Raw genomic sequence first — 18,485 nt, forward strand, 5'->3', positions numbered from 1 at the left:
GAAAAACATATATTTAAAATAAATATTTAAAACTAAATATTTAAAAAATATTTAAAAATAAATATTTAAAAACATATATTTAAAATAAATATTTAAAAAATATTTAAAAATAAATATTTAAAAATAAATATTTAAAAACATATATTTAAAAGCAAATATTTAAAAACATATATTCTCCCATAATATTTTAAAAGTATTCAGTATTTATTATGCCTACAAATCAAATGAATAAAAAAGGTAATTTTAAACACAAAAAAGAAAAGATTATTCCAAAGCAAAGTCTTGAAAACCCATGGAGTGTATAGTAAAATTCGAGCCTGTAAAGTAAAATGGCTAAGATTAAACTTAAAAAATAGAAGGACTATGTGATAAAACTGAAAAGAAAAATGACAAGCTATTCTAGTTTAAAATATAATACATTTTCAACTTGAAATATTGCAGCATTACGAATTTAAAAAAATTAAATTGCATCTCATATAATCAATTCTTTACGCTGTAATATTTTAATTTATAGATTTATTATATTTTTTACTAGAATATCTTGTCTTTTTATTTTTCATTTTTATCACCTAGTCATTCTACTTTTCGGAGTTTAATCTTAACAGTATTACTTTTCATGCTTGTATTGTTCAATGTAATATATCACATTAAAAAATGTTTTTCGCTCCGTTTAATCCTTCAAATTGCAGTTGTTTTCAACAATTATCTTATTTTCAGAACATCAAATAGGAGATAGAAAAACGCAAATTTACAAAATTTTCCTTTTTCAGTTTACAATTCGCGCAACGAAGCGTTTGGCCGATGAACTTCTACTCAACCCACATCATAATTGTGATTTAAGAAATTTCGTGGCGAATACGAATGTCCTGAATACGATGAGAAAAGTTTTCTACAGTTGTATATAACAATGAACAATTAAAAGCTAAAACCCACGTACAACGGTTCAGAAACTTGCTTCTGAATTATACGTAATGTATACGATGATTTCAAACGCCTTGGGAAAGATTGGAAAGACAAAGAAATTGATAAATAGGTGCCTCATAAACTAAACGACGACCAAGATAAACGCTGTTATAAAGATGCCTCATCCCTTCTTTACACAAAAATAACGACCCGTTTCTCAACCGGCTTGTAACTTGCGATGACAAGTTGGTTCTAGACGACAAGAAGCGGAACTCACTCAGTGGTTAGAAATGATGATATTTTCTCTTATTAGAACGAAACCGATTGAAGGAATAAATAAGAAAAAGATGAGACAAATGAAATAAAGTAATTGACTTTAAGAAAACATTTGTCCAAAATTATCAACTAAGAATCTGAGAATAATAAGTAATTAAAGGAAACTAAATTATAACGAATTTTTGGCGCACTGACATAGACGTATAAATATGAATAATAAAGGGTAAAGGACTAACATAGACGTACAAATATGAAAAATAAAGGGTAAAGGGCTAACATAGACGTACAAATATGAAAAATAAAGTGTAAAGGACTGACATAGGCGTACAAATATGAAAAATAAAGGGTAAAGGACTAACATAGGAGAACAAATATGAAAAATAATGGGTAAATGACTAACATAGACGTACAAATTTTTACAATAAAGGGTAAAGAAATGATCTAGGAGAACAAATATGAAAAATAAAGGGTAAAGGACTTACATAGACGTACACATTTTAAAAATGAAGTGTAAAGGACTTACATAGGCGTAAATATGTGATAAATAAAGGGTAAAGTACGGACATAGACGTACAAATTTGAACAACAAAGGGGAAAGGACAACCCTGGACGTACAATTATGAAAAATAAACGGTAAAGGACTAACACAGACGTAAAAATATTAAAAATAAAGGGTAAAGGACGTATCTAGGCGAACAAATATAGAAAAATGCAGGGTAAAGGACTTATCTAGGCGTACAAATATAAACAAATAAAAGGTAACGGACTAACATAGGCGTACAAATTTTAAACAAAAAGGGTAAAGGGCTGGCATAGGCGTAAAAATATGAAAGGACTTACATAGACGTACAAATGTGAAACATAAAGGGAAAAGGACTAACATAGGCGTACGAATGTGAATAATAAAGGGTGAAGGACTTACATAGGCGTTGAAATTGTAATAATAAAGGGCTAAGGACTGATCAAAGCGTACAGATAAAGTGTAAAAGACTAACATGGACGTACAAATATGAAAAATAAAGGGGAAATGACTTACATATGCGTACAAATGTGGCTAATAAAGGGTGAAGGACTGACATAGACGTACAAATTTTAAAATAAAGGGCTGACATAGGGATACAAATTTTAAAATTTAAGTGTAAAGGACTGACACAGGCGTACAAATGTAAATGATAAAGGGTGAAGGACTTACATACGCGTACAAATATAAAAAATAAAGGGTAAAGGACTGATCTAGGCGTAAAAATAAAGTGTAAAGGACTTACATAGGCGTACACATTTAAATATAAAGGGTAAAGGACTTACATAGACGTACAGATATGAAAAATAAAGTGTAAAACACTGATCTAGGCGTACAAATATGAAAAATAAGGGGTAAAAGACGGACAGGCGTACAATTTTTTTTAAAATAAAGCGTAAAGAACTGAAATAGACGTACACATATGAAAAATACTGGGTAAAGGACTGGCATAGGCGTCCAAATGTGAAAAATAAAGGGTAAAGGAATACATAGACGATCAAATATGAAAAATAAAGGGTAAAGGACGTACAAATATGACATAGTCGTACAAATATAAAAAATAAAGGGTAAAAGACTAATATAGACGTACAAATATAAAAAATAAAGGGTAAAAGACTAATATAGACGTACAAATATGAAAAATAAAGGGTAAAGTACTGACATAGACGTACAAATATGAATCAAAAAGGGAAAAGGACTGACATGGCGTACAAATATCAAAAAAGGGGCAAGGACTGACATAGACGTAAAAATATTACCAATACAGACTAAAGGACTAATCTATGCGTAGAAATTTGAAAGAAAAGGGTAAAGAACTTACATAGGCGTACAACGTACAAATTTGAAAAAAAAGGGAACATGATTTACATAGGCGTAGAAATATGAAAAATAAAGGGTAAAGGACGGGCATAGACGTACAAATATGAAAACTAAAGGGTAAAGTACTGATACAGGCGTACAAATTTGAAAAGTGAAGGGGAAAGGACTAACATGGACGTAAAAATATGAAAAATGTGTATAGGGCTGACATAGGGATACAAATTTTAAAATTAAAAGACTTACGTAGGCGTACAAATATAAAAAAATACAGGGCAAAGGACTGATCTAGGCGTAAAAATATGAAAAAAAAGGGTAAAGGACTTACATATGCGTACAAAGTTAAATATAAAGGGTTAGAGGACTTACATAGACATACCCATTCAAAAATAAAGGATAGAGGACTGACATAGAAGTACAAATATGAAAAATAAAGGGTAAATCACTGATAGGCGTACAACTTTTAAAAATAATGTGTAAAGAACTGATATAGACGTACAAATATGAAAAATACAGGGTAAAGGACTGACATAGGCGTACAAATGTGAAAAATAAACAATAAAGGACTTACATATACGTGCAAATATGAAAAATAAACAGTAAAGGACTGGCAAAGACGAAGGCCTACAAATATGAAATAATAAAGTGTGAAAGACTGACATAGACGATCAAATATAAATAATAAAGTGTAAAAGACTGACATAGGCGTAAAACATGGAAAATAAAGGGTAAAGGACCGATATAGTCGTATAAATTTTACAAATAAAGTGTAAAGGACTGATATAAACGTCCAAAAATGAAAAATAAAGGGTAACGGACTTACACAGACTTAAAAATATGAAAAATAATGCGTAAAGGACTGACATAGGAGCACAAATATTAAAAATAAAGGGTAAAGGACTAATATAGACGACCAAATTTTAAAAATAAATGGTAAAGGACTTGCATAGGCGTACAAATACGAATAACAAAGGGTAAAGGACTAATCTAGGAGTACAAATATGAAAAATCAAGGGTAAAGGACTTACATAGGCGCACAATTTTTTAATTATAATGGGTTAACGACTTACGATGGCGTAACATATGAAAAATGAAGGGCAAAGGACTGATCAAGACGTACAAAAAAGGGTAATGGACTAACATAGACGTACACATATGAAAAATAAAATGTGAAGGACTTATATAGGCGTACAAATGTGACTAATAAAGGGTGAAGGACTGGCATAGACGTAAATTTTGTTTAAATAAAGTGTGAAGGACTGACATAGACGTACAAATTTTAAAAAAGGGTAAAGGACTGACATAGGCGTACAAATGTGATAAATAAAAGGTAAAAGACTTTCATAGGCGTACACATGTGAAAAATAAAGGGTAAAGGACTTACATAGGCGCACAAATCTCTATATAAATAAAATGAACTCATTTTTTTCCCGTTTGATTTTGACATTAATAGGATTAAAAATCAAGATATTTCATGCAAATATAATATGCACAAACGGCAGAACAATATCTGAGCTGTGTTATAGGCTTATTATTTCTCAAATTCCTCGATAATCTTAGATTTCTATAATTTTTCTGCTGAGAAGTCACGGCCAAAATCGGTTAAGATCAATGGAAGTAGTAAAATCTTTTCTCTCTAAAAAATTCCTCCTCCCCCTGCCACCACTTAACACCGTTTGGGGATCGTTCACAAGGAACAGTTGAGAAAAGAACACCGGTTTGGCTTCGTAGTTCTTTCATGTAAAGTAATTTAAAATCACTAAACTAAGCTGCAGTGATCTGTGGCGTAGTGGTTAGCTTGCTGGATAATTCACATTTTATTTTCACGTTCGCGCCGACCTACCGTAGTCGTTTTTTTTTTTTTCCTAAACAACTGGAATGGACTTTTCTTGGTGGCCGAACTGTTAACGTTGCAGATGTTTTTTTTTTTTTTTTCACACTTTATTTTCCTACTTTTACTCATGACTCCGGGTTTGATCCTTCCTACTAACCTACCATAACATTTTTTTTAAAACTCCCCCCCACGTCCCGGAAACAAACATTCGGGCAACGCCAGGTACCCCCGCTAGTTTTAAAAATAAAGGCTAAATTACTGACACAGGCCTACAAATATGAAAAAATAGTAAAGGACTAACAAACGTACACATATGAAAAATAAAGTGTAAAGGACTGACATAGGCGTACAAATATTAAATATAAAGTGTAAAGGACTGACATAGAAGTACAAATATGATAAATAAAGGGTAAAGGATTGACAAAGGCCTTTAAATATGAAAAATAAAGTGTAAATGACTGACATAGACGATCAAATATGAAAAATAAAGGTAAAGGACTAAATACACGTACAAATATAAAAAAAGGAGTAAAGGAATAACATAGACGTACAAATATGAAAAAAGGGTAAAGGATTGAAATGGACGTACAAGTGTGAAAAATAAAATTTAAAGGACTGACATAGACGAATAAATATATAAAATAAAGTGTAAAGGACTGACATAGACGTACAAATATGAAAAATTAAGGGTAAGGGACTGATATAGACGTACAAATATAAAAAAATAAAAGGTAAAGACTTACATAGAATTTCAAATATAAAAAAATAAAGTGTAAAAGACTGACATAGGCGTACAAATATGAGAAATAAAGGGGAATGGACCGAGATAGGCGTACAAATATGAAAAATAAAGGATGAATGACTAACATTGACGTACAAATATGAAAAATAAAGGGTAAAGGACTGACATTGACGTACAAATATGAAAAATAAAGGGTAAAGGACTGACATTGACGTACAAATATGAAAAATAAAGGATAAATGACTAACATTGACGTACAAATATGAAAAATAAAGGATAAAGGACTAAAATTGACGTACAAATATTACAAATAAAGGGTAAAGGACTGACATAGACGTACTTATACTGGAACTAAATGGGAAAGGACAAACATAGACGTACAAATATGAAAAATAAAGGGTGAAGGACTAACATAGACGTACACATATGAAAAATAAAGGGTAAACGAAAGAAGATATTAAAACACCCGTATATGGAATAAGTTTTAAAACTATAGACTCGTGAATAGAACAGCTAATCGAAAAGAATATACAAACATTTTATTTGATTTTGTCGTATAAGCGCCAAAGTCAAAGAAATATACCACAAAAATGCATGCACCAACAACAAAATGTGAAAAATTTGTGAATTGTGTTAAAGTGAATATCAGAAAATAAAAATTAAATTAAAAATTATGAACTGATAATGTTTAGAAGGACGGAATAAATATAAAGAAATCTAATGAAAAATAAACGAAATAAAATATAAGAAAATGTACAAAATCATTGCCAATGCAGTTAAGAAGGATAGATATGCTCATGGAAGCTACGTTTAGGTTTTGAGACAGATGAAGTGTGGGGATATGTTTGATAGTGATTTCCACTATCAATAATTTTGCCCACTTTTTATTTGTGTCCAAACCTAAATGTAGATTCCATGAACAAGGTTTCTTTCTTTGAGCTGCCCACCTGGTGAACTCTCTTTCGTTTTCCTGCTTTCCAGCTGACTACAATATGGTTGTTTTTAAGTAATACATAACACTATCTGGACGAGCCGTAACCTTAAGTAATTTAAATTACTAAATGTCCCATACTAATTGTTACTAAGAATTTTTTTCAATTGACTAAGGTACACTAATTAACTCTTATCTCCGAGTGACCTCCTAGCCTTGAAAAGTAGTAGTAGAAAAAAGAACAAAATGAAGCATTAAATTAGAAGGAGAACAAAATAAGAGAAAATAGAGAAATTTAGAATGGAAATAACAAAAGTACAAAAGACATATAAAGGAGAAAAATAGTTTTGAACAACAGCAACATGGATGTGAAAATACGCTATCGTGAAATGAATCAGTTTTAAAGGAAAGAAAAGCTTAAATACTAAAAGAGTATTAGAAATTATTAGAATGAGTAGTCGGAATTAATATCCGAAAATAAAGAAAAACGGATGCAGGAGGATATTTTATTTCACAGAAAAGAATAATATAGAAAATGGATAATCATTTAAAGGGCCATTGAAACATATATTAAGCTATATTAAGAATTGTGAAATTAATCATACGTAGAAGAACGGTGGTTTCTTCCTGGTAGTAGCGTAATTCTTAAATTAAAATATTGAATCATAAGTAACACACAATAGTATCAACTGAATGTCTATATTGCAGTAATGAGGATATTTTTACGAAAACGATACAGTAAACACTAAATTATCAATGGAAACAATTTTCCAAGAAAATAAACGAAATTTTCGTTCTGAGAAATTCGCCAAAAATGGGCAATTCTCAGAAAAGACTAACCTCCCTTTGTTATGATTCTAACCCTTAGGTGATCCTGGATATGACTATAAACTATATCCACTGATGAGGCCCCAGCTTGCGGGCTTTGGGGAGTGTGGAGCAACCCTTTAATTGGCATTGCTCCTAGGTCCACTCTAACCCGGAGTGGTCGTACGTGTTAGGGTCCCAACTACGAGTTAAATAGAAACCGACTTAAAAACAACAAATATATTCTATTAAACACATTTTATTCAAAATCTTTGGATTCGGCATTAAATAACATGAAAAGGGTTGATATGCCGAAAAACAAAAACAACCAACCAACTAACCCTTAGGTTTCTATTCTTTTTTTTTTCTTTTTTCTTTCTTTTTTTTTTTTTTTGCAAAACTCAATTTTCTCTAATTATCTTTGAAAACTATATTCAGTACTTACTACTTTCTGTCTTGTTGTTTTGTGTAATGTTTGAATATGTTGTGACATGACAATTCAGTTAATACAGTTGTTATCACTATTTCAATTTTCGAATTTTGCTATAATAAAATAGGAAGAACCGACGAAAGACAGAAATGTATTTCTGGTAGTCCTTACTGTCAGAATTAAATAGAATAACTAACTGAAAATATAAAGGCGGGGACAGAAAGATAAATATAAAATGTTATTTAACAAAAGGGAACAAAAGTCGATAAACTATATATATAATAAGAAACACGAAATAACTTACGGAAATCAAAAATGAAAAAAAGAGAACGATGTTAATCGTTTTAAAAAGAAAGAAAGAAAGTCTGATTAAAATTAAAAAAAGGGAGAACCGAATAAGTTAAAGATGACAAAATAGAAATAAAGAAATGTAAAGAATAATAAACGAAATGAAAATTTAAAATCTACGAAAGCAAGAAATGGGTTCAGTGTTTGGAGCTATAATGAGAAAAAAAAAACAAATAACACAAAAATCACCCATAAAAGAAATGGCTTGAGAGAGCGTAGTTGAATGTTTCGCCAGTCAGCTAACTTATAAAGGCTGGATGCCGCCGGCCGACCGGCCCTCCTATCTGTCTTCAACAATTTATTTCCGATAACTAAGATTTATATGAGAAAAGCCGAAAAGCCTGGAGAAATAGAACTTTAGAAGCCGTAGCGGCACATCCAATCAGGGAAGCCTGCTAACGCCGTTGCCGCACAAAAGCAGCTTAACATCCTAAGATAGAGCTGGCGAAGCAGAAAACTTTTCAAGATAAAGACTTTCGTTTTCTCATGTTTGTCCACACTAGACACCCCGCTTTACCCGCCGCCAAGAACATACACCACTACGAAAATAAAAAAAGAAATACAAATAAATAAAAAGAAGCCTTGCCGTCTCCAAACGCTTCGTCGTTTTTGCCGACAACCCTACACACGCATGCGTACAACACTTCTATAACACCGCCATTTTTCTTTCTTTTTCATGCAACCTTTCGATTATCTGTTTTGGCTATTCTTTAGAATTATATCCGACTGATCTCTCTTAGCTTATTTTTCATCTTTTTCCACTAACTGTGCTATTTCTCCTCTAATAGTTTACACATTGTCTCGCAACATTGTGGTTTAGATATAATTCGGCATCCAATGCTTCGTGTATAAAACACTAGGAAAACTCCCCGGTGTTTACTTGAAAGCAATACCTCTCTAGCATTATCGTAAAAATAATTAGAAGTTAAAAGCAATGTAAATGCTGTCCCACAAGAGCAACAATTTATGTGTTAATTGTAATATTACACAGGATCAAATATTCCATCAGAAGGAGCTGCACTTCTACAGCAGGAATCCACTATATACCCAAGGCTTTTGATAAAATTTAGCATAACGGTCTACTTCATACGCGTATATATTTTATTTGTGATGAGTTTATAAATGTAGTTGTAGATTGGAAGAAATTCAACATATATAGTGTCAATGCCGGGTGCCTTATGAATCAATTTTATGCGGAACCCTTTCCCCGATATCGTTCGATGAGTCCTCTACACCATTATAGAATCATTCGACGGCATTTATTTTGATGACACTGCTATTTATGGCAACAGTCCGAAGTGTATAAATAATCAAGATGTTATTCTCTATCTATCTGGAGCACGTGGTGCCATGAGTAAAATTGTGGCGTGTTATTTTTAATACGTCTAAACACAGGTTTGACCTTCATCATAAATACTCGGATGATCACTTGTAATTCCTGAAATTTATAGTTCTTTTCTTGGTAAAGCCTCCTTATTTGATAAATCACTGGTACTGAACAAAACTACAGCTATCACATTGAAGATTTACTTAAAATTCTTTGCTAAGATCGCTGGAGATATGTTGGATCATTCTACTGCGGCAGAAATATGAATTACCTTACGTAATCCTCGACCTGTACAAGTATTAAATACATCTGAAGATGGAATACTGTTGCCGCATCTGTGAATATGTATCGTAGAGCACATTTTTCTGCCGTGACCGAGAAGAAAACATATTTATGAATCTAGTAGGGCATGTCGACTTTTTCTTCGCTACAGTCACTCTTTCACGGAAGTAATTTTGCTAGTATTACTCTATTATATCGTTATTTCAATGGTAAATACTCGACTGAATTTTAGCTTATGTCAATGCGTAACTAATTCATAGGAATAATTCATCTCACTTGAAACACTGTAGAAAAGTTTACTCTGTGTGCAAAAACTAAATATAGCTTTCACATACAGAGGTCCCCCTGGGTTAGCTATCGGTGGAATAAACTACCATAGGGATGCATCCAGTGTAACTGTAATATATACGTTTTCAAGGCTAATCAACATTTGTTGTTTAAATTCTCATGAGATTTACTTCCTTTCAAAAGAAAATCACATTGCCATTTCACCGTCTATCTGACGAACGCATTATTAGATTCCTCGATCTTCTGACAGTCATGATCAGTGACTTAATAGTAACAACTACTACAAAAGACAGCTATATCAAATTAATATATTTTATGGCAAATAAAACAATTTTTTCAAAGCTTTTGTTTGCTGTGCATATTATAGTTTAATATATATATATGTATATATATATATATATATATATATATATATACATAGAGAGAGAGAGAGAGGGAGAGAGAGAGAAATATATATATATATATATATATATATGCATGTATGTATGTATATATACGTATGTATATATATATGCACGTATATGTATATATATATATATATATATATGAGTGTATTTATATATGTATGCATGTATATATATATATATATATATATATATATATATATATATATATTTAACAGAGGATTGCAACCAAGGTATGTCCATTACATGTATATCTTTTTTCTTTTTTTTTTGTCGGACATGTATTATTTTAATGTATGTATTAATTTATTTAACTTGATTTGAACATGAATAGATAAAAACAAATTATTTAAATTAATTTTCATCGGACCCATCATCACCGTCGGCCTGGTCGCTGAGGAATGCTTCAATTTTGGTCGTATTTGGGGTGTAGGATTTGCACAGACAAAGCAACTCATGACCACCTGTTTTTAACTGTCGTGTGTTTTGGAGTTGTGTTTATTCATTTATTGTTGGGACTCTGATAAACAGTGGGCAAAGGTTCTTTAACCAAAGGCTAAGGGTAAGGTAACCCTGACAGAAACTTTCAGAGAAGCTTAGGTCCTGTCAGTTGCGACATGCATGACTCACCGAATAAGTTCTGGTGCTCAGAAACCTTAATCCCAGACATGGGTCGAATAGCATTCGGGGCGAAGAGGGTTCTCGTAAGCCCTGGTGAAGGCAACCCCTCTAGTAGAAGCAAATCTCTGATTTAAAAACAAGAAACACATAAAGCGGAAGACCAGTACCCGCATTAAGCTGGTCTGCTGATTGACTTGTTGCTGGCTATCTTGCTCTTACTATTTGCTAGACTAAAATATCTTGAACCGAGAGAGAGAATAAGTTGTCGTAAAAAGCTAAAACTCTGCAATAACATCTTTGTACAGGAACTCCCTCAGACATTTGTCTACAAAAAAACCCCAAAAAGACATGTGGGGATGGAAAAGTTGTAACCCGTGCAGGCCTGACGGGCTTATATCATGTAATAACTGATCAAGCATTAGTACATGCATATATGTATGTATGTATGTCTGTATATATGTTTATATGTAAGTGTATATGTGTTTGTATAGTTATATATGTGTACGTATATATCTATGCATATGTGTATGTATATATGTATATTCGTGTGTTTATATGTGTGTTTTTTATATGTGTATATATATGTTAATATATGTGTATGTGTGAGTGTGTATGTATATATGCGTGTATGTATATGTGTGTATGCATATGCCTGTGTGTATATGTGTATGTGTATGTGCACACATTTATATGTATATGCAAATGTATGTGTGTATGCATGTGTATATGTGTATATGTATGTGTGTATATATGGGTGCGTATATATATGTATATATGTGTAATGATATGTATGCATGTGTGCATGTATATCTGTGTATGTGTGTTTGCATGTGCATATTTGTATTGTATGTATGTGTATAGGTGTATGTATTTTGATGTGTGCATGTGTATATGTATGTGTATAAGTATGTATATGTATGCATGTGCATATATATATATATATATATATATATATATATATATATAAACACTAACCTAGTTTTAAAACATATCCTTTGTCCGATAAAATACATGCCCATTGGCTGATATGAAGGGCGCGGTAGATACTAGAAAGCTGATTGGCTAACTAAAATCTCAATAGAAGAGGAGCATATATAAACGATAAGCAACCACAGAATTTGCACATAAGCCTGAAGAGTCCTACAGTGGCTGAAACGCGGAGTATTCATTGTGGTTTAATCGCTATATATATATATATATATATATATATATATATATATATATATATATATATATATATATATATACCAGTGGCTGTTTTGAGTGTCATGTATGCTTGAGGGTGTGCAAGTCGGTGGTAGGATTAAAAAGTAATCTTCGAGCACATGGACTTTTTTTTTTTTTCTTACGCAGTGATCACCACTTATCAAGGCCCGGAAGCCACTTAGGGATAAGGGTTATTGTAAGTACATCACGTTAGTGAGGAGATTTTATGAAGTGTTTAATTAGGGGGGCGGTTCATTAGGAATTTGTTAACATTAGACTTGAAGACATCCAAGTTGTAGTCCGGAGGGAAGCAGGCATACGGAACAGAGTTCCACAGGCGTGCAGTTCTAAGAAAGAAGCTTTGCTCATGAAATCCGCGTTTTGATTTAGGCACAGATATAGAGTGGGGGAATTTTTTCACAGTGGATTCAGCTAGACGGGTGTTTTTCGTGAAAGATTGGCGAGGGGGGACCAGGGATTGGAGTTCAGACGAGCACCTGCCATGAAAATAACGACAAAACAAGGTTAGGCTCGCAACGTCTCTTCTGTGGGAGAGGGGTTGCAGGGTAGAGAAAAGGGCATCCCCCACTAAACCACGAAGTCTATTTTGTAATCTGTCAAGGCATGATAGGCTGTTTTTGGCAGCTCCTGCCCAGATATGGTAACAGTATTCCATCCTTGGCCGTACTTGGCTTTTATATAGATAGAGAATTGCATCAGTAGTGAGATATCTTCTGGAGCGGTAGAAGGACCCCACCATCTTTCCTGCAACCTTGGCCACAGACTTGATGTACGTGTTCCATTTCAGATCAGGAGTAAAGGTCAAACCCAGAAGCTTGTCAAAACACGGGGCCTCACCCAGACGAGAGCCATCCATCACAATTGATGCCAGCTGGGGATCAGAGCGTTGATGATGTAAGGATAGGAGTTTGGTTTTGGATGCATTAAAGGTAACTAGCCACATCTTCCCCCACTGAACCACGCGCTCGAGATCAGAGGACAGAGAATCCGAGAGAACTTCGTCATTTACAGCCTTTGATGTGTTGCTGTAGATAGTCGTGTCATCAGCATAGATGTCAACGAATGATTTAAGTATGTGTTTAGGGAGGTCATTGATGTAGATCAGGAAGAGAGTTGGGCCCAGGATTGACCCCTGAGGGACTCCAGCATTTATATTGCAGGCCTCCGATTTTTGTCCATCTACCACTACTCTTATGAGCCTATCAGAGAGAAATGATTTAATGATTGAGAAAACATTTCCAGTTATACCGTAGCTGGAAATCTTGTGAAGTAGACCCTTATGCCATACTTTGTCAAAGGCCTTTGATATGTCGAGAGCAATTGCCCTAGAAAGGAAGCCTTTGTCAAGAGATTCACTAATCCTGTGGGATATAACCGTCAGCACATCTGCGGTAGATCTTGCAGAGCGGAAACCATATTGTGTGTCACTAAGAAGGTTATTCCTGCTGGGGTGGTTTACTATTTCTCTATTTAATATAATATTGATTCCAGTAACAATTAGTGATTGAGGGAGTTGCACTCGTCTGACAAGACGTTGCCATCATCATATGGGTATATATATATATATATATATATATATATATATATATATATGTGTGTGTGTGTATATATATATATGCGTATATATATATGTATATATATGTATGGGTGTATCTATATGTATATATATATGCATATTGCATATATATATATATATATGTAATTCAAAATGACGTAATGGAAATATATTAAAGGTATATCTATATATATATATATATATGTATATATATATATATGTGTGTGTGTGTGTGTATATATATATATGTATGCGTGTATCTATATGTATATAATCCACGTGGACATGGATAACAAGAAGATATTAAATCATATACTTACAATGAGACACAACTCTAACCTTCACTTTTTAATGATTTTTTTTTAAGATAATGCTCCATTTTAGAAGGCAATTTACCACATTTTTGTACATAGAGGTCACTACTGTTAAAGGCCCGGGGGCCACTTGACGATTAAAGTTAATGAGCGTAAAAGAGTCAATGGGGCAATATTGTAGTAATCGGTATTATTAGACATTTTGTAAATTTGATTACGTAAGGGAAGTGCTCATCCAGAACTTCCATATTTTAAACGTGAAGACGGTCATCTTGTAGTCAGCTTGAGAGCAGGTAAACCGAAGACAGTTCGACAGGCTTGCAGTTCTAAGAAAGAAGTTTTGTTTCTGGAATGTTTAGGTCTAGATACAGATAAAGCGTAAGGGAAATTATTGATAGTCGTTATAATTAAACGAGTTTTCGTGATAGTTTAGAGAAGGGGGACCATAGATTGTTGCTCGCACGAGCACTTGCCATAAAAATAACGATAAGGCCGACACAGGCTCGCAACGTCTCTTCTTTGGGGAACAGGATGATGCAGTCTATCACATTTTACTTATAATTATTATGTTTATTAGCTGATAGTATTAACAATATTATTATTGCGTAGGATATTCCTGGATTCTTATAATAAACAATGTGTTTTTCATGTATTTTATGTGAATTTGCGAATGGTATGTTACCGTATGTTCAAAATATAAACATACATGCTAAGCAACATGATCAACGATATATAAATACGGAATACAAAAGTTGAATTAAAGAAGATACAAAATATCGTTTCTAAAAAATAATTTAATACCTAGGAAATATAATTTAATCAAAAAAACCTTATTAGTAAATAAATGATATTTGCGATATGCTTTTTTCGTAATTCAATTATTTTTTGCAATTAATATTTTAGAATACGTTTTTGTAACACATATCTTAAAAATAATTTTTTTTGTAAAGAAATAGCTTTATAATTTATGATTTTTTAAAAAATAAATAACTTTTATATTTTTATTAATAATCTTTTTGTAAATTAAATATTTTCCATAAATAAATTATTATTTGTAAAAAGAATTATTCTTTGCAAGATGGATTTTTGACAACTTAAATTCTGTAAAATAGTTGACTGCTTAATGTTTTCTAGTCGGTTTACTTTCATTTGTAAAGCTTTTTAAAGTAAATTATTACTCGGAAAGCACACTTATATCGGAAATTTATTCATAAAGATGTCTGACTGGTTTTCTGATAAAATAATCTATGTGATTTACAAGAAATCAATTCTTTCCTCGTTCTGAGGGTCGAAATAATTGTACGCATTTTATCGCAGCTTCAAGCGACGCGAAGCATCACCATTATAATCACCTGGTTTAACAATGTGCAGATACTACATGTGTGTAGAAATAAAAATTAAATCTCCAAAAATGTATTCTTGACAAAAAATATATGATTTTTATCAGTAGCTCAACTAATCAACGATGAAAACTATTTCGTATAAAAATCTGTCATTGGCAACCTTTAAAAATTGCCGAATTACTCACTGCTCCGAACTAATGCGTATACGCAAGAAACACGTAAGCACGCTGTTCATTAGCACTACAAGATCTATTCCAAAGTAAAGAATCCCTTATTTTAAATAAAACCTTTAAAGAGCAATGAAGGCGGCAGTGGTACTATAAACCCGATCAATCTTTCGTGTTCTAGATTTTTATTTTAAACATTAATCACCATTTTCAATTAACGAAACGTTGAAGCGATACGAAGACAGGAGTGAACTCATTAAAACGAGCAAAATATTTTGCACCAGATTTTTTCTACATCGTCACTATGATTCGTTATGGACTTTTGCCAGATATCAAATTACGCATTTCTGCTTTTGCCGCGCGTTAATTAATAGTCCGAATATTTTCGAGCTTCACACCGCAAGTATCTGCAATAAAGGGATGAATATTTCAGATAAAAAATGTATAAGGTCAGTCATCATAACAATGCAATTTGCAATCCCCTCTGATATATTCAGGATAAATGAATAAAATTGGGGGGCATTACTTTTGGAACGCTCCAGATACAATACTTTTTTATGCATATTGGACGAATCAATTATTATTATTTACTTACTTTGCATTGTTATCGTCAACGTTTCGTCTTCATTTCACGTCTTCCTCGGGATGATCGATTTGAAGAAATGATATATCACAATCATATTTGAGAATATATTTGTTTTGCATTCAAAATGAGATGGGCGTTTTTTCTTTGTTGAACGAAAAATAGCTGGTAAAATCCAACGTTTGCATAGTGTTTATGTCATGGAATAAATAGATTTTTTAGTATACCTGTAGTTTTTCCCATTTCAAGGTTAGATTAACCCCAAATGCATAATGATTTATATTAAATGACTAAATTTAATCATTCTGTCTAAAAGTACATAGAAATAATATAAAAACAAATAAGACAGTTTAACCATCCAAACAAAATACTTATGAAACAACAACAAAAATGTAATACTATTTCTAGATAAACTTATAATAAAATCTAACAATAATTTATATATCAAAGTTCATCGTAAAAACTACACAATAAATTATCTCATGCATTTTTACTTTCATCATAATAACAAGAAAAAAGCCTGGTAATCGGTCCCTTTCTATGTATTTATTTTTCTTCATTTTGTTGTTATAGAGGAAGAATATATATGTGTGGTTGTGGGTATATATATATATATATATGTATATATATATATATATATATATATATATATTCAGACAGATAGTGTTCAATAGCACGAAGTGTTTTTGCTAAATGATCGTTTTTGTAAATTTTCTATTTTACGAATAGTCATTCTTATGTCTCTATTGAATTTGTGTAGGAAAGTTCCATAGTCGTTTTCGTCCTTCTGTTTTGCTTTGGTTATTTTCGCAAGTACTTTTAGCTGATTTTCTTCGTTCGTCTTCAGGCAGATTTTGATTACTGTTTTGTTCAAAATCTGGATACTTTAATCTATACGCTTTAATTAACAATGTAACTTTTGAAAGCAGTAATAACATTTCAAAGTGTCTGGGTACGTAACCCTCCAATGTATTAATATATGAATATATGGGTGTGTATGTGGGTGTGCACATATAGTTATATATGTATATCTACATATATTTGTTTTCATTTAAATTTATAAATAAATAAAAGCTGTAAATCTAATATAATTTTGTAAATCACTTTTACACTATTGTACATTTCCTTTAGCCACATTCTTTACATGTTAAACGTATTTATTACTTTTTACACAGGATACGCTTCACTATTTGAAGAATCTAAAATATAATTTGAACTGAAGCATAGAAAACATCCAGATTTAAAACGATAAAGTAATAATGAACTGTCTCAAAACAAACGAAGAAAAACAAAACAGGTGGACGAGAACAATATGGAACTTTTCTATACAAATTGGACCGAGACATAAAAGTGACCATTCGAAAAATAGAATTAAAAAAAAAAGAAAAATGATGTTTCTAAATTTTTGAGATGAGGATTGGTTATTCGTATTATTGGGATTCATGGGACTACTGTTCGCATTTTGAGTGTCATTTGCACGTTTTCCTGGTCAAGGATGTTAGGGTTAAGATTAAGAAAGCAAGCGTCCCTTGCCTACAACACTTAGCAAAAAACAACATGTAGTAACAGCCATGCATATCAAGACAAGATGGACAGTTTAAGAGAAACCCTTCACTGTAACAACTATCCAGAAAACGTGATATCGTCTCCAAGAAATCTGGAGCAGACACAGAAGGACACAACTCAGAAACTCACCACAGTTTCTATGATATACGACGGTCTGGTCTGAAAACTTCAACGAATATGTTGTCCATATTACACTAGAACAGTAATCAGGAGTGATTCAATCCTCCGGTAACAGCTTCTGAATGTCCATCCCCCTACAGAAAAAAAATCATGACGGTGTATATGAAATCCCATGTAAACATGAAAAAGTATAAAAATGTGAAAGAAGTCGTCCACTATAAGCTCGGTTAGAAGAACTTCGAAAATGGTATAACTGACTATACATGGAAGGACAAGTTCATTCATCTTCCATTATGGAACGAAGTAAAAATTAGAGACAAAGGAGAACGATGGGATGTAAGACGACTTCAAAAAGCAACACATATGCTGAGAGATAACCAGTTTCTAAGAGACCTAGTACAGAATTTTATATGATATGGGAACAATTCATTATAAACAATACAAGTAATAAGTAAAAACATTTGTACATATATACATATATATATGTATATATGTATATATATATATATATATAGCACATGATCTGAGGTGTGCTATAGGCCTATTAACCTTACACTTTCTCGATAACCGTACATTCCAA

General features: G+C 32.3%; 1 protein-coding gene across 1 annotated transcript in view; it reads right to left on the reverse strand.

Annotated features, from left to right (window-relative positions):
* Window positions 1–18,034, reverse strand: part of LOC145288081 (uncharacterized) — a 703,760-nt gene extending 685,726 nt beyond the window's left edge. Inside the window, exon 1 of the mRNA XM_080136135.1 lies at window positions 17,915–18,034. The gene's annotated coding sequence lies outside the window, so the exon portion shown is untranslated. The remainder of the gene's footprint in view (window positions 1–17,914) is intronic.
* Between the last annotated feature and the right edge of the window lie 451 nt (window positions 18,035–18,485).

Source organism: Euprymna scolopes, chromosome 11 (assembly GCF_053919585.1).
Source record: "Euprymna scolopes isolate OS-2025 chromosome 11, ASM5391958v1, whole genome shotgun sequence".
Taxonomy (NCBI): Eukaryota; Metazoa; Mollusca; class Cephalopoda; order Sepiida; family Sepiolidae; genus Euprymna; species Euprymna scolopes.